The sequence below is a fragment of the Canis lupus genome, chromosome 6 (genome assembly GCF_003254725.2).
Source record: "Canis lupus dingo isolate Sandy chromosome 6, ASM325472v2, whole genome shotgun sequence".
Classification (NCBI taxonomy): domain Eukaryota; kingdom Metazoa; phylum Chordata; class Mammalia; order Carnivora; family Canidae; genus Canis; species Canis lupus.
Window position 1 is genome coordinate 50,754,732 of NC_064248.1, and position 25,209 is coordinate 50,779,940.

The 25,209-nt window shown below is 37.1% G+C and overlaps 1 long non-coding RNA gene and 1 other non-coding gene across 2 annotated transcripts; one reads left to right on the plus strand and one right to left on the minus strand.

Annotated features, from left to right (window-relative positions):
- Positions 1 to 2,809: 2,809 nt before the first annotated feature.
- Positions 2,810 to 5,016, minus strand: LOC118354993 (uncharacterized). The gene is made up of 2 exons (XR_004816563.2): positions 4,542 to 5,016; positions 2,810 to 3,259 (listed from the first exon to the last, which is right to left on the minus strand). It is a non-coding gene; the product is annotated as an uncharacterized LOC118354993 (long non-coding RNA).
- On the plus strand, positions 3,343 to 3,444 carry LOC112641150 (U6 spliceosomal RNA). The gene has a single exon (XR_003124536.1). It is a non-coding gene; the product is annotated as a U6 spliceosomal RNA (small nuclear RNA).
- Positions 5,017 to 25,209: the final 20,193 nt, after the last annotated feature.

The window sequence follows — 25,209 nt, forward strand, 5'->3', positions numbered from 1 at the left end:
CCCAACTCATACTCTGAAAGTGGAAGATGTAGCTTTGCTTTATCTGTCACAGAGATACATCTATATACAGTGACAAAATGGAGTGAGCCCAGGATGAGGAGGAATTATGGGGTATAGTTGGATGTGAAACCAGCCATTCTCAAGGCTCCAAAAAGAACTCTGGAGTTCTGAGCACTTTTAAACCTATTATCTGCCATATAATAAAGGGTAGAAACTCCTACTTGGTGGTAGAGGCAGGAAAGAAATAGGAGTGAAGGGAAATACTATTAAGCCCTATTTCAGGAACCTGATTAATGTTACAGGATTCCAGAGTTATAATTTAAAGCAAGAATTTAAGTTTATGGTTGAAGAATTTTGACATAGTTTTATTTCCACTCATCCTTGGTAGACTGAGGCTACGAACAAGATAGAATATAATTACTTGGTGCAACCATTCTTCAGTAACACATATAAATCCCTGGAGTGCATTGGGTCTGATCTTAGGAGGTATGATGGCATTTTCCTATTTTTGTGGTTTTGCTTAGTAAAGGATCAGTAAAACAAAGGTAGCATACAGTAGCAGCACTTCGCTTTTCAGAAGATCTTTCCCCAAACTAGCTAGGTCAGCAGCACTTCTGTACAATTTGCTGCTACACAACGAGAGTTTCCAAATTCCATTGCTGAGAACGCCATACATTGAAATGCAATACACATCGTACAGTGTATGTAAGAAACCTTCCAGGTTGTGAAAGCATTTTCGAAGAACTAATAAACCCAACCAAATGGTTGATGGCTGGTCTCAGGCTGGGGGGAAAAAATCTATCCAAAGGGAAATGTGCACCGACTAGCATTAATTTATCTGTGAGCCAACTGTTCCATATTAAAGGCAGTCAACAGAAAATGCTTTCCTAGAGGACTTAAACAGGCTTGAATTCAATTTGAAAATAATTCACTGTGTTAATTTCTTATTAAAATTATGTCCTCATAACAGAAGGGCAGAGATTACTCTGATTTCACTAGTAAATTCTTGAAGTTGTGTAATTTAACAATGTAGTTGTTTCTTTTTAAATATCCCTAATTAGTGATGAAATCACAGTGTGGCATAAACTTGCTGTGGCTGAAGGGTTTCCTCACTGTATCCTTTCAAATGTTATTTTCTATTAATAATGATTTAAAAAAAAGATGTCTGTGATTTTATCCACAAATGCTAGGGCTGTGGGTCAAATGATATTGAAGGAACACATGAAAGTTCTATGTGCTGCTTTTGCTTTATAGAATATTTTCACATTTAATGGTAGGGTCTCCTTAAAATATTCAGTATTGATTCAAGTTCTAAAGCTATTTAAATATTCCATTAAAGTTCATCAAAGAAAAATATGAGCACTATAATTTAGTACAAAAAGGTAACTACTAATACATGAAAATTGGCATATCAAAAATAATGACAGTGATGCAGTTGCTCATAGGAGATAATGTTTTAGAAGTTGCATCAAATGGCTAGCTGCTCTATTTGCTAGGTCAAATGAGACAAGTCTAATTTATCTAATGCTGTTTGTCTCTTACAGCTAAAGGTTTATGTATTAAGGAAGGTACAGGTTTGGGCAATAAACCAGGGGCCTACCTAAATGGGCTCAGACACTTAGTGAAAGGTTACCATTTCCATGGCAGGAAAAAAGAAGACTTCTTACCAATAGGGAAGATCTACAGGACAGTTTATAAATTGCAAGGAAGAAAATTTAAGGTTTAAGAATGAATCCTCTGTCCAGTCGTAAAAGGCAAAACAAAACAAATGAAAGAGATTATCACAGTCAGGAGAGCTTTAACCAGTAATTTAACCAGTAATTTATCCCAAGAGCTCCAAATATTCAAAATATCTGGTTTCTAGGGACTAGAAACTAACAGGAATAGAAAGAGTAGTATTATACTTTCATGGTCATCACACTTTTTAGTGCTGGCTTTCCAAATTGCTTTAATTTTTTTTTTTTATAACAGATGAGCTCAATGGGAGGGGGATTGGTTGCTGAGTCTGGAGATGGAAGGTGTGACTTTGGAAAAATCACTTATGAACTCTTGGCCTCTATTACCTGAGAGGCAAATCAGAGGATTTTAATGTTCAATGACTCAAATCTTTCTTTTGCTCCAGTATTCTGAGCCTCTTTATCATTCTAGTGCTGGGGCTCCCAGTTCAATGACATAAAGAGGAAGGAGGCATCCCTTGCAAGCAAGGATTGGTCCAGCAGTCTGAGGTTCCCCAGAGACTCCACATTTTTGATCCAGAAATGTAGAGATGAAACACCAGCTAGTGGCAAAGTAATCACTGAAGCAGGAACTTTTAAAAGCATATAGTAACCCCAAACCCAACTTCAAAGGCAGGTAGAGCTGCAAGGTGACATCATTGTAAATGACCCCTAGTTCCCTATATCACTCTGTAGTTTAGATTCAAGAAAGACTTTTTAGATCACAGCAAGAAAAATTAACCAAATGTTGAGAGAAACTATTCATTACTGAGAACAGATGATGCTTTACAGAGCTGATTGATTGGCTTACCTGACACCTCATTTACTTTCGCACACAATCATAAAGTAACAGTTTTCCAACACATTGCCGGTGTGTAAGTCATTCGTTTCCAACTAAACCAGGAGATCTGTTTGAAAAATGAGTCTGAGAAGAACCATTTCAGATTCTATCATTTTTTTCTTGTGCAGTAGAGTAATATGGCTTCATATTTACCAAAGACATTATCACGTCAGAGCCAAGAAAACTAACAAATAAATTGCTAGTCTACCATAAAATTCCTCTTGAAAGAAGAAATCCAGGTGGTCATAAGTAAGCATTTTCCCAGGATTTATTCCAAAATCAATAGTGAAGTTGAGATAAAGACCAAACTTCTAGATACCCTACCACCTACCTCAATTCAACATGTTTCCAGAGGCTGACATAAATAATTGTATGAAAACTACATATCTGTAGTACTCATTGCCTCCATGGGCAGTCAGTCCACATCCCGTTACGGGATGAGAGGGTTTGGCACAGTTGAAAGAAAACCTGCAAACATGTCACGGAGCTGAGCTTTTCCTCTCAAGCGTGACTATTTGGCATTAAATTATTGGGTTCTTTGTCCCATCACAGGCATCCTTCATGACCACCACTCAGGCATCAGAGCTGGCTTCCTTCCTGCAAAAGGGTCTTGATACCCCTTTCCAGGAATCTCTCACAACAGGGAGTTGAAATCATAGAATTAAAGACTGGCCATCCCAGTTAGGCAACTTCCTCTTGCTTTCTAGAAAAAGAAGTGAAAATTTCCCAATAAATGCATGAATTCTTCATGAGTGTATATATAAATGGGTAGAAAACAATCATCCTGTGCTCACTTCAGCAGCATGTATGTTAAAATTGGAACAACACAAAGATTTGCATGGCCCCCACAAGGGTGACACACAGATTCATGAAGCATTTCATATTTTGAGGTGGTACAGCCTTCCGTTGTGGGATGAATAAGTCACGGGGATAAAGGGAATATAGTCGATGACATTGTAATAGCGTTGTATGCTGAGAGACGGGAGCCACGTTTGTGGTGAGGACAGCATTACAGGGAGAGAAGCTGAATCATTATATTGTACACCTGAAACTAACGTAATGTGTGTCAACTCTACTCAAAAAGTTTTTTTAAAAAAGAGAATCTTAAGTCCCCTGAATTTAGAATCTTCAACAGCTCTATGTTCTTACCTAATCCTGCTCCTATGTAAATGAACAAGTAACTTAAAGCTCCATCCCTGAGAAGCTGCTGAATCATAAAAATATATATTTATACTTAATTGTTCCAAATCTTTACCACCCCACCCCAACTACTCCATTGATAGCAATACTGATTAGGTGAAAGTACTAAGAGAGATCGTATGAATATAATAACATTGATCTCAACTTATAGATGAAATCTTAATCTCTCAAAAGTATTTTCCAGGGACGCCTGGGTGGCTCACGGTTGAGCATCTGCCTTTGGCTGGGGCATTATCCCAGGGTTCCAGGATCGAGTCCCACATCGGGCTCCCTGCATGGAGCCTGCTTCTCCCTCTGTCTGTGTCTCTGCCTTCTGTGTCTTTCATGAATAAATAAATGAAATATTAAAAAAAAATTTCCACTCAGGCTAGAATATGCTGGATCTCAATGGATCTCTGCTCTTCAAGTCAAAGCAAAAAAAAAAAAAAAACATGTTTAATTCATTTATTTTCTTTTCCTCAGTGGCAATTAAAAAAAAAAAGAATGGAAATTCTTTGATAGTGCTCCCATGGAGAAGTCTACTCTGTGTCCTCTCTCCTTGAATCTGGGTACACTTGTGACTTACTTGTAGCTAAGAGAATGCAGAAGTGACTCTGCATGACATCCAAGGCTGGATCAGAAAAGATGACATAGCTTCTGTCTTGTTCGCTGGTACACTTGTACTTGGGGCTTTGAACTGCTGCCTAAGAAGTCCTATTACCCTCAGACCATTATGCTGGAGAGACCACGTGTGGTCACATTAGTCAACAGGCCAGTGAGGGCTCAATGAACAGCTAGCAACTCACATTCACTTGAGTGAGCCATATTGGACGTTATGCCCCGTTGGTCCTTCATCTGACCGCAGTCCCAGCAACATCTGACTGCAACCACGTGAGACTCCTTGAGCATAAGTTGCCTGTGTGAGGACTTCTTAAATTCCTGACCTGCAACAAAAGTGTGAACAAAAAGAAAAGGGTTATTTTAATGTGGAAAGTTTTGAGGTACTTTGCCATGTGGCATTTGTAACTAGAAGACATCTTTTCCTGAGAAGATTTAAGGCAACTTACCAAGGTAGAAAAACAATGGGGTGGCAGTTATTAAAATTTATTTTCGTCATCCCGTGCTTCATTTTTTAATTCAATGTTCATATAACTTTTAGAAATGCAAATGAAAATATTTTTGTCACCAGATATCAATAAAGTAATATATAGAATAGAGGGTGTAACTTTCCAAGATGTACTTATTGCCTAATTTGTTTGTGTATTTTGGATGACAAATATAAGGACATATTCTTTTAAATTAAACTATGATCTTCATAGCATTTTTTATTTTAGCAGTGTAAAATTTATATATAGTGATTTGATATACAAAATTTGATGAGATATGACAAGTGGGACATCCCCATAATGACAGGCCAATAAAGATATGGAATATTTCAACCATTCTGGAAAGTTGCTTGTGCCCCCTTTTGGGTCAAACCCTACACACCATAGGTAACCACTGTTTTATCTATTATCATACAGATTGATTTTGTCTGTTCTAGAACATCTAAAGGAGGCTCATACTGTCCACATCACTATAGCTCATTAAAATGTGTTCTCAACGAAGGTATTACCCCTGGTGAAAATTGGTTCTTGGTTATGGAGTGAAAAAATCTTGGATTTACATTGGTGAATAACACCAAATTTCAAACTTACCTGGCAAAATCTTATTACTTAAGATGTAATTTCTCTCTTTCCGGAGAATTGTAATTTAATTTCCTTCTGAGAGGGGAGAACAATAATGGAAAGAATGTCAAAAAACACTTATCTCTGAAGTCATATAGCAAGTCTTCCAAATTTGTTCTTTTACAAGATTCTTTCGGTTATGCTAAGCCTTACTCATTTTCATATAAAATTTATGATCTCATATTCTATGAAAAATAATTCTGAGATTTTGTTTGGCATTACAGTGACTCTGTGAATCAGTTGGGAGAATTGATATCTAAATGATACTGAGTCTTCTATTCCATGAACACAATCTTTCCAAGTCTGTCTTGCAGTTTTCAGCATATAAGACTTGCATTTCTTTTGTTAAAGTTATCCCTATGTATTCTACATTGTTAGACAGTATTGGAAAAGGTGTTCTTACAGTTCATTTTCTCATTGATTACTGCTAGCATACAGGAATAAAATGTATTTTTGTAAATCGACCACACTTACTGGTTTGTGTGTGTGTGCATATGTGTGAAATGCAGTTTAAGATAACCAATCATATTGCCTGTGAATAAAGGTAGCATTACTTGTTTGTTGCCAATCTTTATAGTTGTGTTTCTTTTTGGTGCCATACTGCATTGGCTAGGAACCTCCAGTACAATGTTGAGTGAAAGTTCAGTGTTCCTAACTTTGGGGTGAAAGCATTTTTTAGTTCTTCATTAAATATGATGTTAATTATAGAGTTTTCATAGATGATCTTTATCAGATTGAGAAAATTCCCTTTCATTCCTGGCTAGCTGAGACTTTTTAAAAAATCATGACTAGGTAATAAATTTTTCAAAATTGTTTTCCTGCATCTATTGAAATGATCATAAGATTTTTCTCATTTATTATGTCAACATGAAGAATTACACTGATTGGCTTTTGAACATAATCTAATCTTATATTCCTGGAATAAACTTCACTTTTTCATGACATATCACCTCTTGTAAGTGTTGATGAATTTAATTTGCTAATTAAGAAGTTTTGTATGTATTTCTATGGGTAATGTTAAAATAATTAGCTCATAAATTATTTAGAAATTAGTGTTTAAATATCTAAATATTTAGGGGTTCTCTAGATGTCTTACCATTATTGATTTTAATTTAATTCTACTGAAGTCAGCAAACATCTATTAAGATTTAAATCATTTGAACTTTATCTAGACCAATACTCCAGCAGATGATCTATTCCACGTGCATTAGACAAGTTGGTTTTCTGCAGCTTGCTGTAATGTTCTACAAATATTAATTGGGTCAAGTTGCTAAAACCTTCTATGTCCTTATTGATTTTTTGGTCTACTTGCTCTATCAATTATTGTTAGAAGAATGTTAACTCTCCTATCTGTAATTGTGGATTTGTCTACTTTTGGTTTAATCAGCTTTGTTTCATGTATTCTGAGGTTTTACTATTGAGTGCTCTGAAATCCCAGTCCCTCAGGCCCCAAATTGGGCATCATCCTGGGCTAGTATCACTACTTTAAGCCACACATCTGCCAACCTAAAGCGGTAAACTGAGGCTACCTCAAAAAGGTTAGCTTGTTTGGGAATAGAAGAGGGATTGCATTTGGGGACAAACTGTAGCAAGGTACAGGTGAGCCTGCTAAAGTTTAGGGCTAGACTGTATTTATGGGCAGGGAACGTAAAGAGGGGAGGACATCAGTAAAGTGTGTTAAAATCAAAACAAATGGAGACCAGCTTTAAACATTTCCCAAGCAGACAACACCAGTCCAGTCATACAAACAAAAGTTCAGTTCAGTTGGTTTTGTGAAACCAACTCAACCTGGGTCATCTCTTGCTCTTGCCTCTGTAAACCATAACCAAAACCTTCCAAGGCTAATATGAGGCAACCCCTGATCAGTTCCCTATCATTTTTAGAAAATTCTAAGTATGATAAATTTTTTGTAAATTGGGCATTTACAGGATATCAGTTTCTCAGTCATTAAGTCCTGTTTTTCTGAGAGCACTTGTGTGAGGTTTTCCATTCTACATCCCCTGGTTTCATTTTAGATTGAAATTCTTTATACATCCCCAAGTTGTCAATTCTGTTGTTCTAACTTCAAAATATATTCAGAATCCAGTTGTTTCTCACCCCCTTCACTGTCATCTCTGTGGTTTCAATCATGATATCCCTCACTTGGATCATTGCAGAGCCTCCTAATGGGCCTTCAGTTTCTGTGCATATGTACAGATCTGTCCTGGTCACCTTACATTTTTTGTTCTATACATCGTGATCTTTTTAAAGTGAAAATCAGATCTTATTACTCCCCAGCCCAAAATATTCCATTGGCTTTCCATCTTTGTTATATAAAATCCAAATTTCTTACAATGATACACAAAGTCCTACATTATCTATTCCCCATTCCTACTTCATTTCCTATTACTTTTCCCCTCACTAAATTGGCTCCTACCAATGCCTCCTTGCTGTTCCTACAGTACACTGGGCATGATCCAGCTTCAAAGCTTTTGCACTTGGTTTTCATTCTGTCCAGAAGACTTTATTCAAAAATATCAGCATGATGTTTTTCTCTCTCCCATCTCCTTCAGGTCTTTGTTCAAATGCTACCCTATTCAAAATGGCAATATTTATCTCCTTTTCTATTCCCCTTCCTTGGTTTTGGTTTCATTTTTCCAGTTTTACTTATCTCCAAATTCAATATTATATTGGTTTTATTATTTGTGTCTCCCACCAGCATGTAAATTCAAAGAGGACAGATATTTTTGTGGTATTTACTGTGGCATGTTCAGCACTTAGAACAATTCTTGACACATAATAACCATACAATAAATAGTTGTTGAATGCACAGGCACACTTTTTTTCTTTTAGTACAGTGGTTCTCAATATGGTTTCACATAGAATCCTCTGGGAATTTTTCTAAAAATACTGCTTTTCAAACTAAATATCACTCCCTAGGGGGTTGGTTAAGGTATGGATGTGCTTTAAAAACTACTCACATGATTCTGATATGTAGCAGGGAGTGAAACTACGTATCTAATGTAATGCCTTGTCCATGTTAATTGCTCAATAGACAAATTAAATATTGATCTGAGTCTATGCAGTGGATCTCCCAGTACCTTTGTTTATAAAGAATCTGAGCCTCACTTTGTCTATAAAATAAAAACAACACCATTCTCCTACCCCAAAGGATTACATAAGATGAAATGTAAAATATTGTGTAAACTATAAGGCATCTCCAAAAGGCAAGTTATTTGATTTACTGTTATTATTATTATTATTTAATGAATTCAAGCTGGGTGTCAAGTGAGATCAAGGTTCTATTCCCGTTTTTTTGGGTATAAGACATTGGCCAAATCATTAACTTCTCTGGTTCTCTGTTTCCTCATTGGAAAAAATAAGAAGACTGAAGATCTAGAAGATACTTCTAGATTCTATAGTATATCAGTTGAGTATTATATTATTCTATTCTGACATCTCTCAGTTCAGTCGATAAGGACTTCATTTAGAATTTTCTAACACACATCTGTAAAGTCCATGCTGACTCAGAGAGTATGAGCAATCTGAGGATGGATAAAGCAGGGAGAAGCAAGGCATCCATGACTCTTACTCCCCAAATAATCTGCATGTATTTTTTAAAAGAAAAAGAATCTGTCATTTGTTTTCTTATAAAAGTCATATGCTACATTATTAAATTATTAGTGATTTCATCATTCCACTCTCCTTATAGGCATACCACATTGGACAAAACAAAACCAAAAACAACACACACACACACACACACACACACACACACACACAAACAAAAAAAAAGAAAAAGCATGGCTAAAAGGGGGAACAAAGTCCTCAGTTACAAACCTTCAAGTTGGTATGCATAATATTATTAAAATACTCTGTATTACTAAAAATGTTTATGGTTATTTCAGTATAATGTTGCAATGGTGTGCTTTTCTTCTTAATTTATGTAAAAATATACTGCTCTTATACATAAATTACACCAAATATTTGTTTTGGCAGATCATAATCTCATACAAGTACAGTGAAGAAGGAGATCCAGTTAGAAGCTGAGAAATATTTGCTCTCATTGATTTCCAAGTCCACGAATTCTAGGTAGAATTCAATTTTGATTAGTAAAGGTCAACATTTTTGAATACTGGTTGTTGTCAACAGAACACATCCCTTGCCATGACCTCATTCTCTGAGTAAAAGTGCCAGATAGTGTCTGGCTAATATACTTGTCATCTAGAATGAGGATTTATATTCTTTTATAAACTACCATGATTCATGATTCTCAGTTAAAAAATAACACTGCATTTTTATCCAGATTTTTACTTTGCAACACTCTCTCATCTGACCTAAGAGGATATTTTAATGATAGTTTTTAATAGCTATAGATTGTAATCTCCACCTTGACTAACTCAAAATTCCAATTTATTATATATGTACCTTCTAAATGTATTCATGCCCACTTGCATTTTTGATCCTATTTATTTATTCTTTTTTCAAGTCTTAACTGTTTCATACTCATAAGCATCAGTATTCATGATATTCCAATCAAGCTTTCCCACAAGAAAAACAATTTTTTAAATAATTTGTCTTTTTAAATATTTAATGATTTTTTGGGGCTGATAATAAACATAGATTATTTTAGAAAAGTTTGAGAACACAGAGGCATAGAAAAAAGTAAATGAAAAGTAATCAGCTTATGGAGGTTCACTTTACACATTATTAGGAAGGAACTATTTTAGTTTTGCCCTTAATCTTATAATGTATCCCTTAGTTCTGGTCATGTTCTTTTTTTCTAATCTGTGACCTCCCTGTAGTTTAGTGGAAACCTCAAGGTATTTAATAAGCCTGTCAAGAGTCCAGGCAAAGCTTAGCAGGTTACATTAGGCTCATAGTCTTTAATTAGGTGGCTAGTTGGTCAGAGCTGTGGTCTCATCTGAAGTTCCAACTGAGGAGGTGCAGGAATGTCATCCATTTCCAAACTCACTTCTATGGTTATTGTTGACCTTGGCCCGGAGCTGTGGGTCCTTTTCCCAGAGCTACCTCTTTACATGGCAGCTCACTTCCTCCAGTGTCATGAATCCAAGGAAGAGTGGGGGTGAGAACTGGCCCCAATAAAGAAGATCCAGTTGTTTTATCACTTAACTTTGGAAATGATATATCATAATGTCCATCATAGTCTATCTTTACAATGGAGTCAATAAATCCAGGCCATACTTAAGGAGAAGAGGATTACACAAGAGAGTAAATACCAGAAGGCAGGAATCTTCAGAAGCCATCTTAAAGATTGCCTACCACACCATGTAAGCTTCTATAATTAATAAAAAGTATAGCAACATTTTATCATTTTGTACCCATTTTAATCAGTTGATTTGACACGTTCTTATCCTCACTAGATTGGCAAAACTAGCCTCAGAAAAGAGACAATCAAGATGCCAATATCCTCGGGATCCCTGGGTGGCGCAGCGGTTTAGCGCCTGCCTTTGGCCCAGGGTGTGATCCTGGGGACCCGGGATCGAGTCCCACGTCCGGCCCCCGTGCATGGAGCCTGCTTCTCCCTCTGCCTGTGTCTCTGCCTCTCTCCCTCTCTCTCTCTGTGACTATCATAAATTAAAAAATTTTAAAAAAGATGCCAACATCCTAAGTGACTTTCCAGCTAAAATCTCAGCTTTGATCTTCCAAATTCTTTCTTGTGTAATCAAAGGGTAGAACATTCAGAGGGCAATCTCTCACCTTTTTCAGGTCTCAGCTGAATCATCGTTTCCTCCAGAAACATTCTCCAATTCTCCAAGACTAAATTTGGTATACACTTCAGATGCTATTTTAAGTCTCTGTTGCTGCCTTATTACAGTGGTTAATATCCTATACCGTAACCTCAACATACTTGTCTGAATAGCAACTATAATATAGCTCTTTGAGGGCAGATATGGTGCCTTACTTACTGTTACATGTCTTTTTTTTTTTTTTTTTTTTCCTACCAATCTTCTAGAAAGACCTTACTTCAGGGTCGGTCAGAAATGTTGATTTCTATAGGCTTCAGAGGGTATCTTATCTATTTACTTAATGTGAAAATAGAAATTATACTGATGTTTGAAGAGAAAAGAAGAGGACAATAGCCAATGAGTAATATAAAAAGATGGGAGAAAAGAGTAGAATTTCGGTTTTTTTAAAGACAGCTTTCTTCTTGGCAACACTCTTGTTACCAGATTTGCTCACTCACTAGCCTAAGGATTATTTAGTCTTAAAATATATTTCCAAAATGAAATAGAAATAAGAATGTTAAGAACAGGTTGCACATTAGTGGGGCAGTGAATCAGTGCACTGTGGCCTCTCCTCAGTGACTGGGCCTTCCTGCTGGGGTAATTTGAGAAGTCATGACAGGCATTGTTTGACACTCCAGGAAGGTCATTTTTACAGTCAGTAGTTAATTTTCTGACGTATAGCACTGGCTTTTTTTTTTTATCTTTCTAAATCTGGAGATGATGATTCTTTTGTATACTTTGGCTTTTCACTCATTAAATTCTCTAGGTTTGCCAGAGAGGATTGTAGAGAGTCTTTTGAATGACAACATTTCAGCACTTTTTCTGAACATTGAGGAATATTGTTGCTGGGGCTTTTGGAGGATGGATTATTTTCTTGGCAGGTAGAATGGCCTCCACAGGGCTCATTAGACTTTCTGTTGGGAAGATCTAAAGTGCACAGTTGAATACTGTCATAAAAAAAAAAAAAAAGAAGTAGTTTGGGTCTAATTCCTAATGGAGCTGCAAAGACTACAGCTCCTTTTTGATCTCTGAATTCCAAAGTAAGCCTTTTATAGTTGTCATATTATTGACTGCTCATTCCAGAGCCATGGTTCTTTTTCTTTCTAAATCTTTTATGCTCAGAATGTTATTTTGATGCTTAGTATACATGAGCAGATTTGGCACCCTTGTGTATTTAATAATAACATTTCCTTCTAACTGGTTGTGTGTGTGTTTCTTACAAAAGGGCTCCTTCTTTGCAGGACCTAGTTTCTCCGGGTTAGGCAGTCATACGTCAAACTCAGTTTCCTTTCTCTCTATTCCTTGTGTAAGCACTAAATTATAATACCCCTCACTTGATCACTGACATAGAAATTTTCATGTATGATGTTTTTTTGGTGGTGTGGATGGAAGGAATGATTTCTCATTTTTTGGTATAAAGATTATTTGCAAATTTTCTTGAGAATGAAAGTTCAGGGCAATTGCATGTTCCAGATGATGACAGGGCCGCAGAGGAAATGACAAGGTGACTTATACATGTAAAGCCTTCATTTCTTTCCCATTTACAGCTCTTTCACATTATTTTAGAAAAGATATAATTTCAGGAAAAATAGTTTTATTCTACTCATGAAATAAATCATGTATCCATTATTAGTTTTTTTTCTCTGTTGCAAATAACTAATAGGTATGCATTGAACCACACAGCATGAGTTCAACGTTTATAATCATAGAATATTATTATTTATATCCATGTCACAAATTAATAAATATAGAATGAGTGATAACACTTTAAAATGTTGGATTTTAAAATAAAAATATGGTGTAAGGAAGATTTTAAAAAATAATATCAAAATATCATACAGTATTTATTTGGATTAATAGATCTGATTATGACTACTTCTTTCTCCTTTTTGTTAATAATTATTTCTCTTTTAGTCCATTCCAGTCTTATAGTATATCTGAATATCTACAACCTATAGGTCATTTTTGTTTATAATTATTAAAAATTAGACTTGCTTGGATTTAACAGTTTGTCAGAACATGACTGAATGAGGATTTTTTTTTTTTAAAGATAAGGGTAGTATGAACTGAATGCCTATACAAGGAATGCAGACTACTGTAGCAATTCCAAAGTCATCATCTCCACTCTTATAAAGTAATCCTAAACTGTGTGTTCACATTTCCAGGATAATCTTTTTGTCTTATAATGGCCCCAAACTGTATTATCTCACCATTTAAAAGAGGGAAACAATAACGCAACAGCAGTTTAGAATGTCATTTTGTAAAAGGAAAAATAGTCACTTATAACCCTGAACCCTAACTAGCTATTCTAAATTTTGCCTGTTAGTATCTAATCTTTATCTATTTGCACCCATATTTTCCACATAACATATATTCCATTTAACATCAAATCCTGTACACTTCTTCGTGCTTTTGAATAATCTCCATGCTTATTTTCATGTGAGTATAGCTTTTCAAAGGATAGTAGTTATGTTGCTAACTAAGAAGTTTGTGTTTCCTTTTCTTACACTTAAAACAAGGAAAGGTACAAAGTTAATACCAATTAGCTATGAAATCACTGATGCAGTGCTGCTGGCATGATGAAGACTTAGGCAGACAGAATTTAAAATGCTGAGCTGGCTGTGCTGAATTGGGACTATTCTTTAATCAGTACCTGTAACTATAAATGCCACATTCCTGTCCTAGCAGGTTCCTAAAAGTATATATTTCAATGCAAGCTCAGACTCTGAAGATCAAAGGAGATCCATTCCCTGAAGTGTCTTTATTATCTTTAAAAGTCTTTGGATATGTTTAGAATTATGGTGATGATTATTAGGATTATTATTTTGTCACCAGCCAAAGTATGAATCAGTAACAACAACAATGACAAAAACTAATAACATTTTCCTGGAACATATTTTCTCAAAGTGTGAAGAGTCACTTTGAATGATTTAACATTATTAAAAATGTATCTATGCACTTGTTGCGATGAGCACCAGTGTTGTAACGGAAGTGCTGAATCACTGCATTCTACACTTGAAACCAGTATAACATTTTATGTTAACTTACTGGAATTTAAGTAAAAACTTTAAAAACTAAATAAAAACGAGGAGCACAGCATAAAGTATAGAGAGGAAGAATCACTATATTCTCCTGAAATTAATGTAACATTGTGTGTCAGCTATACTCAAAGAATTACAAAAGAAAAAAAATCTATGCAAAAATGTATGTTTTTCAAGTGACTTTATTGTGATTTCATAAGTAAAATAATTTATTTTACTCTTTTGGCAATGAGATATGATGCTTACTTTAAAAGCTGGTCCTAATTAGAATAAAAACCTCATAAAATTAGCTATAGAGCTGTCTAGGAGACCAAAACCCAAATGGAATCAATGTAAATCATTCATTCATGTATTCATTCCATGAATATGTACTGAACATCTTTTCCGTGTGTGGTAAGAATATAACAAAGACCAAATCTATGTAGGTCCTTGCCCTCATAAGCTTAAATATTCAAAGTGAAACACTTTGGAAATTGAAGCCTGTTAGGAATCACATCATTCTGTTATTTATCATATGATTTAAGAGGAAGAAAGAAAAGAATGGGAATAAATATTTAATTTCCTTGTTTTCTTGTGCAGAGTATAGTCCTTCTTCTTAAGGCCTGTCTAGAAAATTAAGAGCTTGGGGTGTAAATATGTAAATGGATTATCTTCCTCAGTGGGGTTGGATAATCTTAATTTAACAAGAATTTCAACTCTGTGGTGGTGCTCAGCTCCCACTGAGATGTTCGTTTCTTTGCCAGAGTGATCCGCTCTAACTATGCCAGCACAATGTGGCTCCATTTTGAGCAGATGGTAAATATACCTCAATTGCAGGTATGTGTGTAAAGAGGCTACTTTGCTAACATGCCACATCTATTTGCAATTTTAACAAATACCCTACTACATATATATCAACACTGATACTCCAACTCTGAGAAAGAAAGCTCCCTAATTATTATAAAGGTGAGGTCAACAATATCTTCCCTTTAGACGTTGGCACCTTACACCATGAGGTCTAAGGATCAGGATAAAGCTTTGTTCTCTTTCTGCATTCATGTCAAAAAGACACTGTACTATCTGCAGTGTTTCCTGTGATAAATATGCTTCACTAACTTTCAAATCCATCTTCAAAGGATGAAGCTAATTATTTTGAATATTTTTCCTGCCAGAATAATAGTTTAAAGAGAAAATCACATGGAAATCCTCCTCCAATCAAAATCACTGTCGGGGGCCCCTTAATCCATGTAATCCATATTTTTGTTATTTTTCTTCCCCCTGGTAAGTAAAGACATACAACTGTAAATATATCCAAAGCAGCTTTGTGGGATCAGGGAATTACTAAAAAGATAATCTGAGAGATAATAGATGTGCTTGTTATAATAATTATTTCAATATTTGTTTTATTTTATTTTACTGTATCTAGTTTTTTTTTAACTGAAATATTTATTGTGTACCTAGAACTCCAGACTGAAATAAAATGGAGTACCAAAATGTGATTCCCCAAATAAGTTCAAATCTTAGCTGAAAGAGAGATAAATACACATCTCTCCAGGTGTCTTCTTTAAACCCAAACTGGAAGTTTGGCAATTTGTAACACTGGTGGGTTGGAAACACCTGGTTAGATGTGGTTCCTTTGTTGAGTCAGGAACTCCAGTGAAGATAAGTTCTAGATGGAGTAGGGCAGAAAAGTCTTGAAAATCCGTCATTTACGTTTTCTAATACTTCTGATACCACCTTCTGACAGAGTACTATACATTCCTACTGAGTTCAGCATGAGAGTCACCTGACTGATTCCTGCCTCTGAATTCATCCCATTCCATCTGAATCCGATCTTTGACACTGAAGCCATTTCTAAAATGTGCCTGATTCTTAAAACTCCCTGCTTAAAAACTGATGAATCCCATTGCTCTTATAATAAAGTCAAGACCATGAGCTTATTTTATAGCCTCTGAATGATGTGGGCAATGCCTGTATCTCAGCACATCCCCACCCACTGCCCCCTCACATTGCAGCCTCTGGTAGAAATGGATTCTTGAGAACTCCTTTTTTTTTTTAAGATTTTATTTATTTATTCATGAGAGACACAGAGAAAGAGGCAGAGACATAGGCAGAGGGAGAAGCAGGATCCCCTTGGGGATCCTGGGATCAAACTCTGAGCTGAAGGCAGATGCTCAACCACTGAACCACCCAGCCATCCCCTGAGAGCTCTTTGAATACATCATGCTCACTGTTGTACTGGGGCCTTTGGCTTCTTACATGCCCTGACACATCCACCCTCAGCTCTTCTCCAACCTGGTTGACTCTGATTAATTTCTCAGACCTTAGATTTGATGCCTTCTCATGCAGAAAGGATTTGGGTTGGCTATCCCTTCCCTGTGTGGCTATAAGGTCTCGACTGGCATGAGCAATACATTCCTTTTTTTTTTTTAAATTTTATTCATTTATTTGAGAGAGAGCAAGAGGGAGCATGAACAGGGGCAGAGGTAGAGGGAGAAGCAGACTTCCCGCTGAGCAGGGAGTAGGATGGAGGGCTCAGTCCCCCAGACCCTGGGATCATGACAGGAGCCATAGGCAGACACTTAATTGACCGAGCCACCCAGGCACCCAATTAGTATGTTTCTAATGTTCTATTTTAATTTCTGATTTACCTGTCCACTAGTCTCTAAGCTCTGTAGGGGAAGTTGCCTTCATGCAATGGTGAACTGTAACCAGAGGAAATTACTGTACAGGAAGTGTAGCGCAGTTAATGAACTATATGGCTGGAATTAAAGGTTTTGGGCGATGAGGGCACCTTGAATTCTTTCCTTAAAGAGATAATTGAAAGAACAGAAAAACAAAGCAAAGAATCAAGGGCTCTGGGAAATTCAACCAGTTGAAAAAATAAGAAACTATGGAAGTAGCACGTAGCAGACAACACATTTAGCATTGACCAAGTATCCACGTGCTCTCTTCAGTTTCCCAGAGTCCCTTTGCAGTTAGGTTACAGTCACATGACTAATTCTGGCAAGTGGATCCAGCCGTGTGTGTCACTTCAAGGACAGGACAATTAACAGTTGATTTACCCTTTCCATCTCTTTTTTCCTCTGTCAAAGTGATCCTGAGGGCCACATGTTCCAGACAGCATAGTTTACAAGATTCAGAAAAGCATCCTGACCCACATGAGGAAGAAGTAAGCCTTCATTGTGATAAGCCACTGAGATTTCAGGGTTTCTCTGATGTGGTCACTAGAGTTAATTACACCGACGAATACAGGGAATAATGAGTGTCTTCAAGTACTTTGAGAAGCTAGTCATGTGAAAAAGTAACAAATCCCCAAGGAATAGAATTAAAACTGAAGATAAAACATATGGAAACAAATACTTTTTAAAAGACAAACCATTGTGTGACCATCAGAACTCTACAAAGATGAATTTGACTCTGTTAAGAAATAAGCCCTGCTGCTGTTTGGACACAGTGGAAACATTGCGTAAGGGATTGAAGCATTTCACGGATGACTGGGCCAGCACTCCAACAGAGAGCCACATCACTCTGGAAGAAGCAATAGGCTTTAAGAAGAGGAATGATCCCTAGCAAGACTGCCTGGGAAGGCCTGTGTTATTACTTTCTAATAGCAGCAAGAATATATGTACTAACCACCTCTCTGGAACCTGCTGCCACTCAGAAATTTACTTCTCGCCTTACCACTTCCCTTGATGAGCTTGGAAGCTACCTCAGTGCCCAGAATATCCTTCTAATCATCCCTTTGTTAGTGCTCCCAGCCTCTGACCCTGGCCTCTCTAATCAGCATCTTTTCTTTTCTGCTTTTCTGTTCATACCTGCACCACTACTTTCCAGTGTCCCTTATCCATTACCTTGGAATTTCCAGTCATGAACATGAGACCTGAAAGCAATGTGACCTTGTACCTCCCAGCCTAAAACTCGGATTACCTTGGGTGCTACCTGCTGGAAGCAGGAAATGAGAGAGTTCAGTGCTCTGATTTGTTCAACTCACTATATGCTACAGTGACAAGGGAAGAACTGCTCAGCAGCAAATTGGCAACTGCCCTTCCAGCTAACATCCTCTTAGGAAGGTAAGTTCAGTTCTCACCCATTTAATGGATTCTTAACTCAATACACTTTAAAATGGATGGCCTCAGTAGATAGCAAGATGGCAATCAATCAAGTATTCAAAATATTTATTGAGCATCTACTATGTACCATGTATGCCAGAAATATACTTGCACAGATGTATTACAGAGCTCCTGCCTTCTTAGAGCTTGCATTCTAATGGGACTGTGGAAAATTAATAAGGGTGGGAATGAAAAGTATTGCTGAGCAATATGAAGGACATGTGCACGATGCTATCATAGAATCTGATGGAAGTACCTAATTTATTCTGGGTAAGTTGCTAATATCCCAGCAATGCTAATTTGATTTAGCCAGGGATCTTAAAAATTAAACTTTTCATATTGTTCGCCATCTATCTCACAAGCTGCCATATTTTATCAGACAATTACCACCAAAACCCCAAACAGAGTGACGCATGTTCTTGGATCACAATCAATGAGGATAGCAGTCTGGAAAGGAAGAGAAGATGCAGCGTCTCTCTTGAAAGAGGAAAGCAGAACTTTTGCCAATGCAACAGCCAAGATTCAAAATTCAAGAAATTTTCAGAAAAGGGACAAAACAGAGCTGTTCAACCGTAACAGCTTATCCTAGGCAGAGAAAGGACACAGATGGACAAGGGATTACTGCCATGTGCAGGCCGATGCCACCACCAGGTCAGGGCTCAGCAGTGCTCAGCCGGCGTGCAGGAGAACACCCAAACGCCATACGCCATGGGCAGCCATATGCAAACTCCACTGAAAGGCCGGCTGGTTGTCTCTCTGCTTTTTAAAACTGGCATTTAAAATCACTCTGGCAGATGGAAGAAAAGTATGTAATAAAAGTTGACATTTCATTTTACTCTGTATGTTTGTTAAGTTAATTCTGTTATCATTCACTGGGAGATCAGTACCGAATGGTAATCAGACTGTGACAGCTCATGGCTAATGTAAAGACTATACAGTTTGTAAGGGCCAAGCAGATATTAAATGACAGGCAACAATTAATCACAAGCACGTCATTATCTTAAGAAGTTCCAGGGTGACGTAAAAGGTAAAGACAAAGGTATTATAGAAGAAATCTATGTATACTTTACAACAGCATTGTCTTTGAGTTGTACGTTTTAAGAAAGGAAGGAAAGAGAGAGGAAGGGAGTGGAAGAGGGACAGTGAGTTTCCATTTTTTTCATTTGGCCAAAGCTCTCCTATCTCTCTTTCTGAAGTAGAACAGGATTCTCTTTTCTAGTACCTTGTCTCTCTCATTCAAAACGCAGCTTTGAAGCAGAGAACCCTTAGCCAAAGTCTGTTACTTCTATCTCAGAAATGTACCACTTCACATATTCGACTTCGATGATTAAATATGAAATGATTTGAAGTTCTAAATTATAATATTTGATCCCAAAAGTTATGGTAAATGTAGTTGGTTTTACATCATTCTTAGGAGTTGTAAGAGAATTAATTTTCCCTCCATAAATGGATTTCCTTTTTTTTTTTTCCCTTGCTTCATTTATGTTCTTTCATTGTTCTAGTTTTTCTTTTCTTTTTTCCCTTTATCCAATATGTTACTATAGTAGATGCTGCCAGGGCCCTATACCTGCACCCACCAAACAGGTATGCACTTCCTATACTTCCAAGCGCCCACAATCAAGGAAGGCCGGAAGTGTCAGTGTTAATGGTCTCAGCAACAACACTCCACCCTGAAGGGTTTGAGTTGATGGCCGGATACCCTAGCCTCCTTGTCTCTTGGTGCGATTGCTCAGAGATGCGTTCTTTATAGCCTTTTAAAGAAACACAGATAAATTGAGTTTTGCTTGTCCACACTGATAACGTAACTGTAGCTCCATCTTCTCTTTCCTGTCTCACTTTCAAATTACCTCACCCTGCTTGTTGGAATCCCTCCCCAAATAAACTACTTATGCCCACATCCTCTCAGGGAATGCTTCTGGGAGAACCCAAACTTAAACTGTCACTGATGAAAACTAGTTCAGTAAGCATCTAAATAAGCATTTACTATGTGCCAGTCATTGCCCAATGTTTACATATAAGAAATATATTTTAATTACTTACTCTCGGAAGTTCTTCCCTTTAAAGGCCTCACCAGAATAAGGTTGTTCCTGACATCCTGGGGGCAAATATAATGCCCTTTTTTTTTTTTTGCTTGATAAATTCTTTACTCCTTTTTATTGCTTATTTTCAAATGTCTAACAAATGAGAGCCCAGAGGACTTGAGTCTGCCCATGCACCTTAGCCACAGCACACTGCCAGCACATGTGCTGGGGATGGCTACCCTAGTGTGGCCCACTGAAAATCCACCCAAAAAGGAATGTTCTAGTGAAAACAAAACAATGGCAATGGATATGATAGATAATAGGTTAATATTCCCAATATACAAAGCACATCAACAAGTGAAGAAAAAGTCAAATATGAAGTTTTTTTTAAAGGCAATAACTAACTTGCAGGTGGTCCCTAAGTAGGAAGACTTTTTCAACACTACTTGTAGCAGGTGTTTTTTTTTTTTCTCCCCCAAGAATAGCTGTAACAATATCTCCCATTTGACATGTTCTTCCAACAATATGGACTCGACGTTCCTCAAACAATAGATTTCCACTGAAGTGATGTTAGTGACTTCTGAAGCTATGTCATAAAAATGTCATGCACTTCCACCATGCCTTCTTGAAATGCTCAGCCCTGGAAGCCAGCCACCATGCTGTAAGGAAGTCCCAGAAACCCATGGAGAGACCCACAGGAAGAGAAATTAAGTCCCCTGACTGACAACTCTGAGTCAACAGTCTTGATTGATTGAACCATCCTGGAAATGGATCCTTCAGGCCGCAATCAAGTTGGCCCATGCCATGCTGCCTGGAGCAAAGATAAATTATTCCCAGAGTCCCACCCAAATAGCAGAATTGTGAATAAAATAAATGATTGTTGTGTCTTTAAGCTACTATATTTGGAGTAATTTGTTATGTAACGGTGAGTAGTAGTCAATACTTAATTTGATATCTGGAAATGGATGCGGCCATAACAAAACCTTAAAAGTATGTCATATTGGCTTACGGCTGTGGCAGGGCATAAAAGCTAGAAGAATCCTGAGAAGATATAGTTAGATCTTAAAGGGATTAGTGGAGTCTTAGCAGGAACATAAAGGTTCTCAAAGCCCAAACACTGTTTATGAGGGTTTAAAGGAAAATAAGAATGCTATGAATGAATAGGAGTGAAATATTGCTGGAAGCTACAGAAATGGGTTCCTTGTTATGTAGAGGCAGAAAGCTTGGCAACTCTATTGCCCACTGTAATTGAAAAAATAGAAAATGTACCTCATGAACATCATGCTCTAGCTAAGGGGATTTCCAGGCAAAACATTAAAATTACCACCTGGCTGCTTCTCCTTGCCTTCGGTAAAATATAAAAAGAACAAGTTGAGCTAAAGGAAAAAAAAAAAACTGTTAAATATCTAAGATTCAGGACTTGCCGGGCTCGAAAATAAAACTATTTCTCTTTCCCAGTCTCCCCGGATGGCAAATGATTCTCAAATTAAGTATCACAGGAAAGATCAAATCCTGGATCGAAGTAAAAGCTCTTTTGTTGACTTCAGAAAGTTCTAATATAGTGTCTTATAAAAAATAAAGTTCAGACAAACAAAAGGCACTTTAAAGACCTTAAGAGATTATCTTGAGATTCCACCAAAAAATAGGGCTTATAAGAATAGAAATTAAGTCTTTCATCATTTGGCTTCTTTTCAGGGACCTCAAGGTAGAAGAGAGCCAGTCTTAAGGATACTTGTACTTGTGGCTTTCGTGTACTGGAATGGAAGTAACCTCAACAAGAGTTATAGAAAAGTCACCAGGGTTTTTAAAAAGAATTGTTTTGGCATAAGCATTGCCATCATCGATTGAAGGAGACAGAGACAATACAAAACGAAGAGAAACCTTTGTGCCAGCACCATTTTATAGGCAAGAACAAGCTAAGAAGATTTCTCAAATGAAACCACAGGCTTTCTCTTGAGAAAAAGGAAGAACTCAGGAAATAGGACCAAGAGATTGAGAACTCTTATAGAGTGAGATTGAGCCCCAATCAAAGAACTGACTAAATGTTTCCTGCTGGATTTCAGAAGTGCTGTGAGCCAGCGAATACCGTGTGCTTTTCATCTCCCCACTTTTGAACAATTATCTTATCCCTGTACCAGAATTGTATGTTTTGGGGAGAGGGAGCTGAAGGACATAATTCGTCCCTTTTAATTCATGAGTCTTTAGATTGAACTGTACCAAGTTGCTGCACATGAGTCTAAAGCTAATTTAAATGGTGAATTACTGGACGGTGAGCAGATGCTGTAATGGGATAAAACTGGAAATCTTGAGGCAATGATGGATGTAATTTGCATGTAAAAATTATATGAATTGTTATGGCCAGATAGTAGACTGTGGCAGACTGGATTTTGCAAAGATGGCTATCTTGGGTATCTCTTATCTCACGTGGTCTTCTTACAGTATCATCCTGATGCTCCTCCCATTGAGTAATGAGATCTATGCCTCTTCCCAGGGAACAAGGACAGACCTTTGTGATTGTGTCAATCTATCCAGTACTGTGGAAGTGATGCTATGTGACTTCTAAGTCTGGGTGATAAAAATCTTCTGAAAAAAAATGTATTAAGAGAGGTGGAAATATCATGGGTCATAAGAAAATGGACAGCAGAATATGATTTTGGTAATATTTCTCTAGCACTTTTAAAAAAACAGACAAGAAATATGATACATACATTTCTTACTCACTGGAGAAGTAGAACATGTTGTGAAGAAGAGAAGGTTTGTAGGGCCTCACCATGGTTCAGTAGAACCATCCACAAAATATTTTACTTTTATTTCTCTGCTTCTGTGTCTACTGAGAAACATGCCAATTGCCAATTCAACAACCCCAGACTCCATCACCGGGGAGGGATTGAGTTGGATGGAAGGATATCCTGGTTGCTGGAAATGAAAATCCCTCAGACTCAATTAGTGAAATAGTCATCTAGTTTACTTAAATTTGGTTACTATGAGTTAATATTTATTATCACCAATGAACTGTGGTTATGTCATTGAGTTATTGGATCTCTAAAGGTGAGAAAAACACTAGAATGTAAAAAAAATGCACTTGGGAAACCCATTTGACAAGGCTTTCTGTCTTCCATTTCCATCTTTTCATCTGAACATTATTCAGTTTTTAGACTTCATGAAATGGATTTAGAAAATGTAGTGTTTATACAACAGGCTGAGTTGAAATGACAGGCAGGGGTAGATATAGGCCAATTAGTAGGCATTTATGATGTTAGAGACCTTAAATAGTGGTTTAAATATTTTCTCCAAAGGCTTTCGCAATAAAAATAAGCATCTAAGTATGTAAATTGTATTTGTTATTTTAATACATTCATTACCAAAAACCTGTCAGATTTATCACTCCAGTCTCCTTTTGGTTGGACATTTCCTACAGTCTTTGGCAAGTGAAAATTGTCTTTGAACATCTGCTAGAAAAAGAAAATAATTAAATCCATATGGTCTGAAACCCCATGAGAAATTTTAGGATTGAGAAAATAGCACCTAGATCTAGTAAATATGCACCCGATTTTTTTTTCTTTATTATTTTGTGATCCTACTCTTTCCTCTTTGCCTTGTCTACCCTCACTCATCTTTTATACAAACATACCTTAGAAAATGACCATTAAATGCCTTCAAAAACTTTCCAAATTCAAATTCAGAACCAGATATGCAGTAAGGATATTTGACAGAAGAAAACCATAAATTTACATATCAGCAGATGAGAGCTCTATCTCTAGCATCATCTCCGCCCCCCCCCACCCCGCCCGCCCCCCGCCCCCGGGCTCCAGAGTGGTCCACTAGTCACCGAGCACACCGCACTGATTGCCTTCTCTGGGCCTGAGAATGCCCTGATGCCTCATAGTCCGCTTGATAAACTACTGCAGCAGAACGGCTTAGTATGACATGTACTATTCTTTCAAAAGGAGATAGCCTAAAAAAAAAAAAAAACAAAAAAAAAAAAACAAAAGGAGATAGCCTTAAAAATGTTTTGTGGGGAGTTCCTAACTACAGGTTAATTAATCCCTGATGGTCTTTTCCTCATCTTCCAGAGTGAAACAATATAAACTTTAAGAAGAATACAAAGAATTGCCATTCGTACTTAAATGCTACAAAAATATCCTGATTCCAATCTCCAAATCTCCAGATGACAATGGCTCCCTTTTTATAACCATAATACCCACTATATGCTCTTAGCACATCTGTAATGTTTCATTACTGTTTATTAAGTCTGTCTTTTTCAGACTGAAAGTCTCTTGAAGGTAGAAACCATGTCTTAATCGCTTCAGTTTCCCATGGTCCAGAGACAGAGTGGAAACTATTTTACCCTATACTCTAAACCCTATATTCTGGCCAATGTAAGTAGTGTTGGCTTAGAATTATTTCAGCTTTGAAGGAATATAGAAGACTTTATCCGTTTCCAGAATATCTCAGAGGAATGGCTGTGGTAAGTAGCAAATGATTTCGGGGTCACTCAGGATTGGTTTCACTCTGGGTTAGTTTACAGTTTAGCTCACCATTTATTTTCAGTCTGGACTACTCACTGTCCCTGATCTGAAAACCTTCCAGTGATGGGGATTTCTAATTTAATGTCTGATTTTAGATGAAATCCTAAGGTGAAAACATCAATTCATTAATTTAATAAATACTAATTAAGCACCTACTCTTGGACTGGCAGTGAGACATAATAGAGGCCGAGAGTCCCAGTCCCTTCTCACTCTTAGGCGTGGCCCAGGATTGTCTGCTTCATGCCCAGATTGGGAAATAAGAAAGAGCCAGCATCATCTGCTCCCTGTCCACTTAGCCTCAAGAGTTCCACTTTTGAAAACTGATAAATCAGCTGG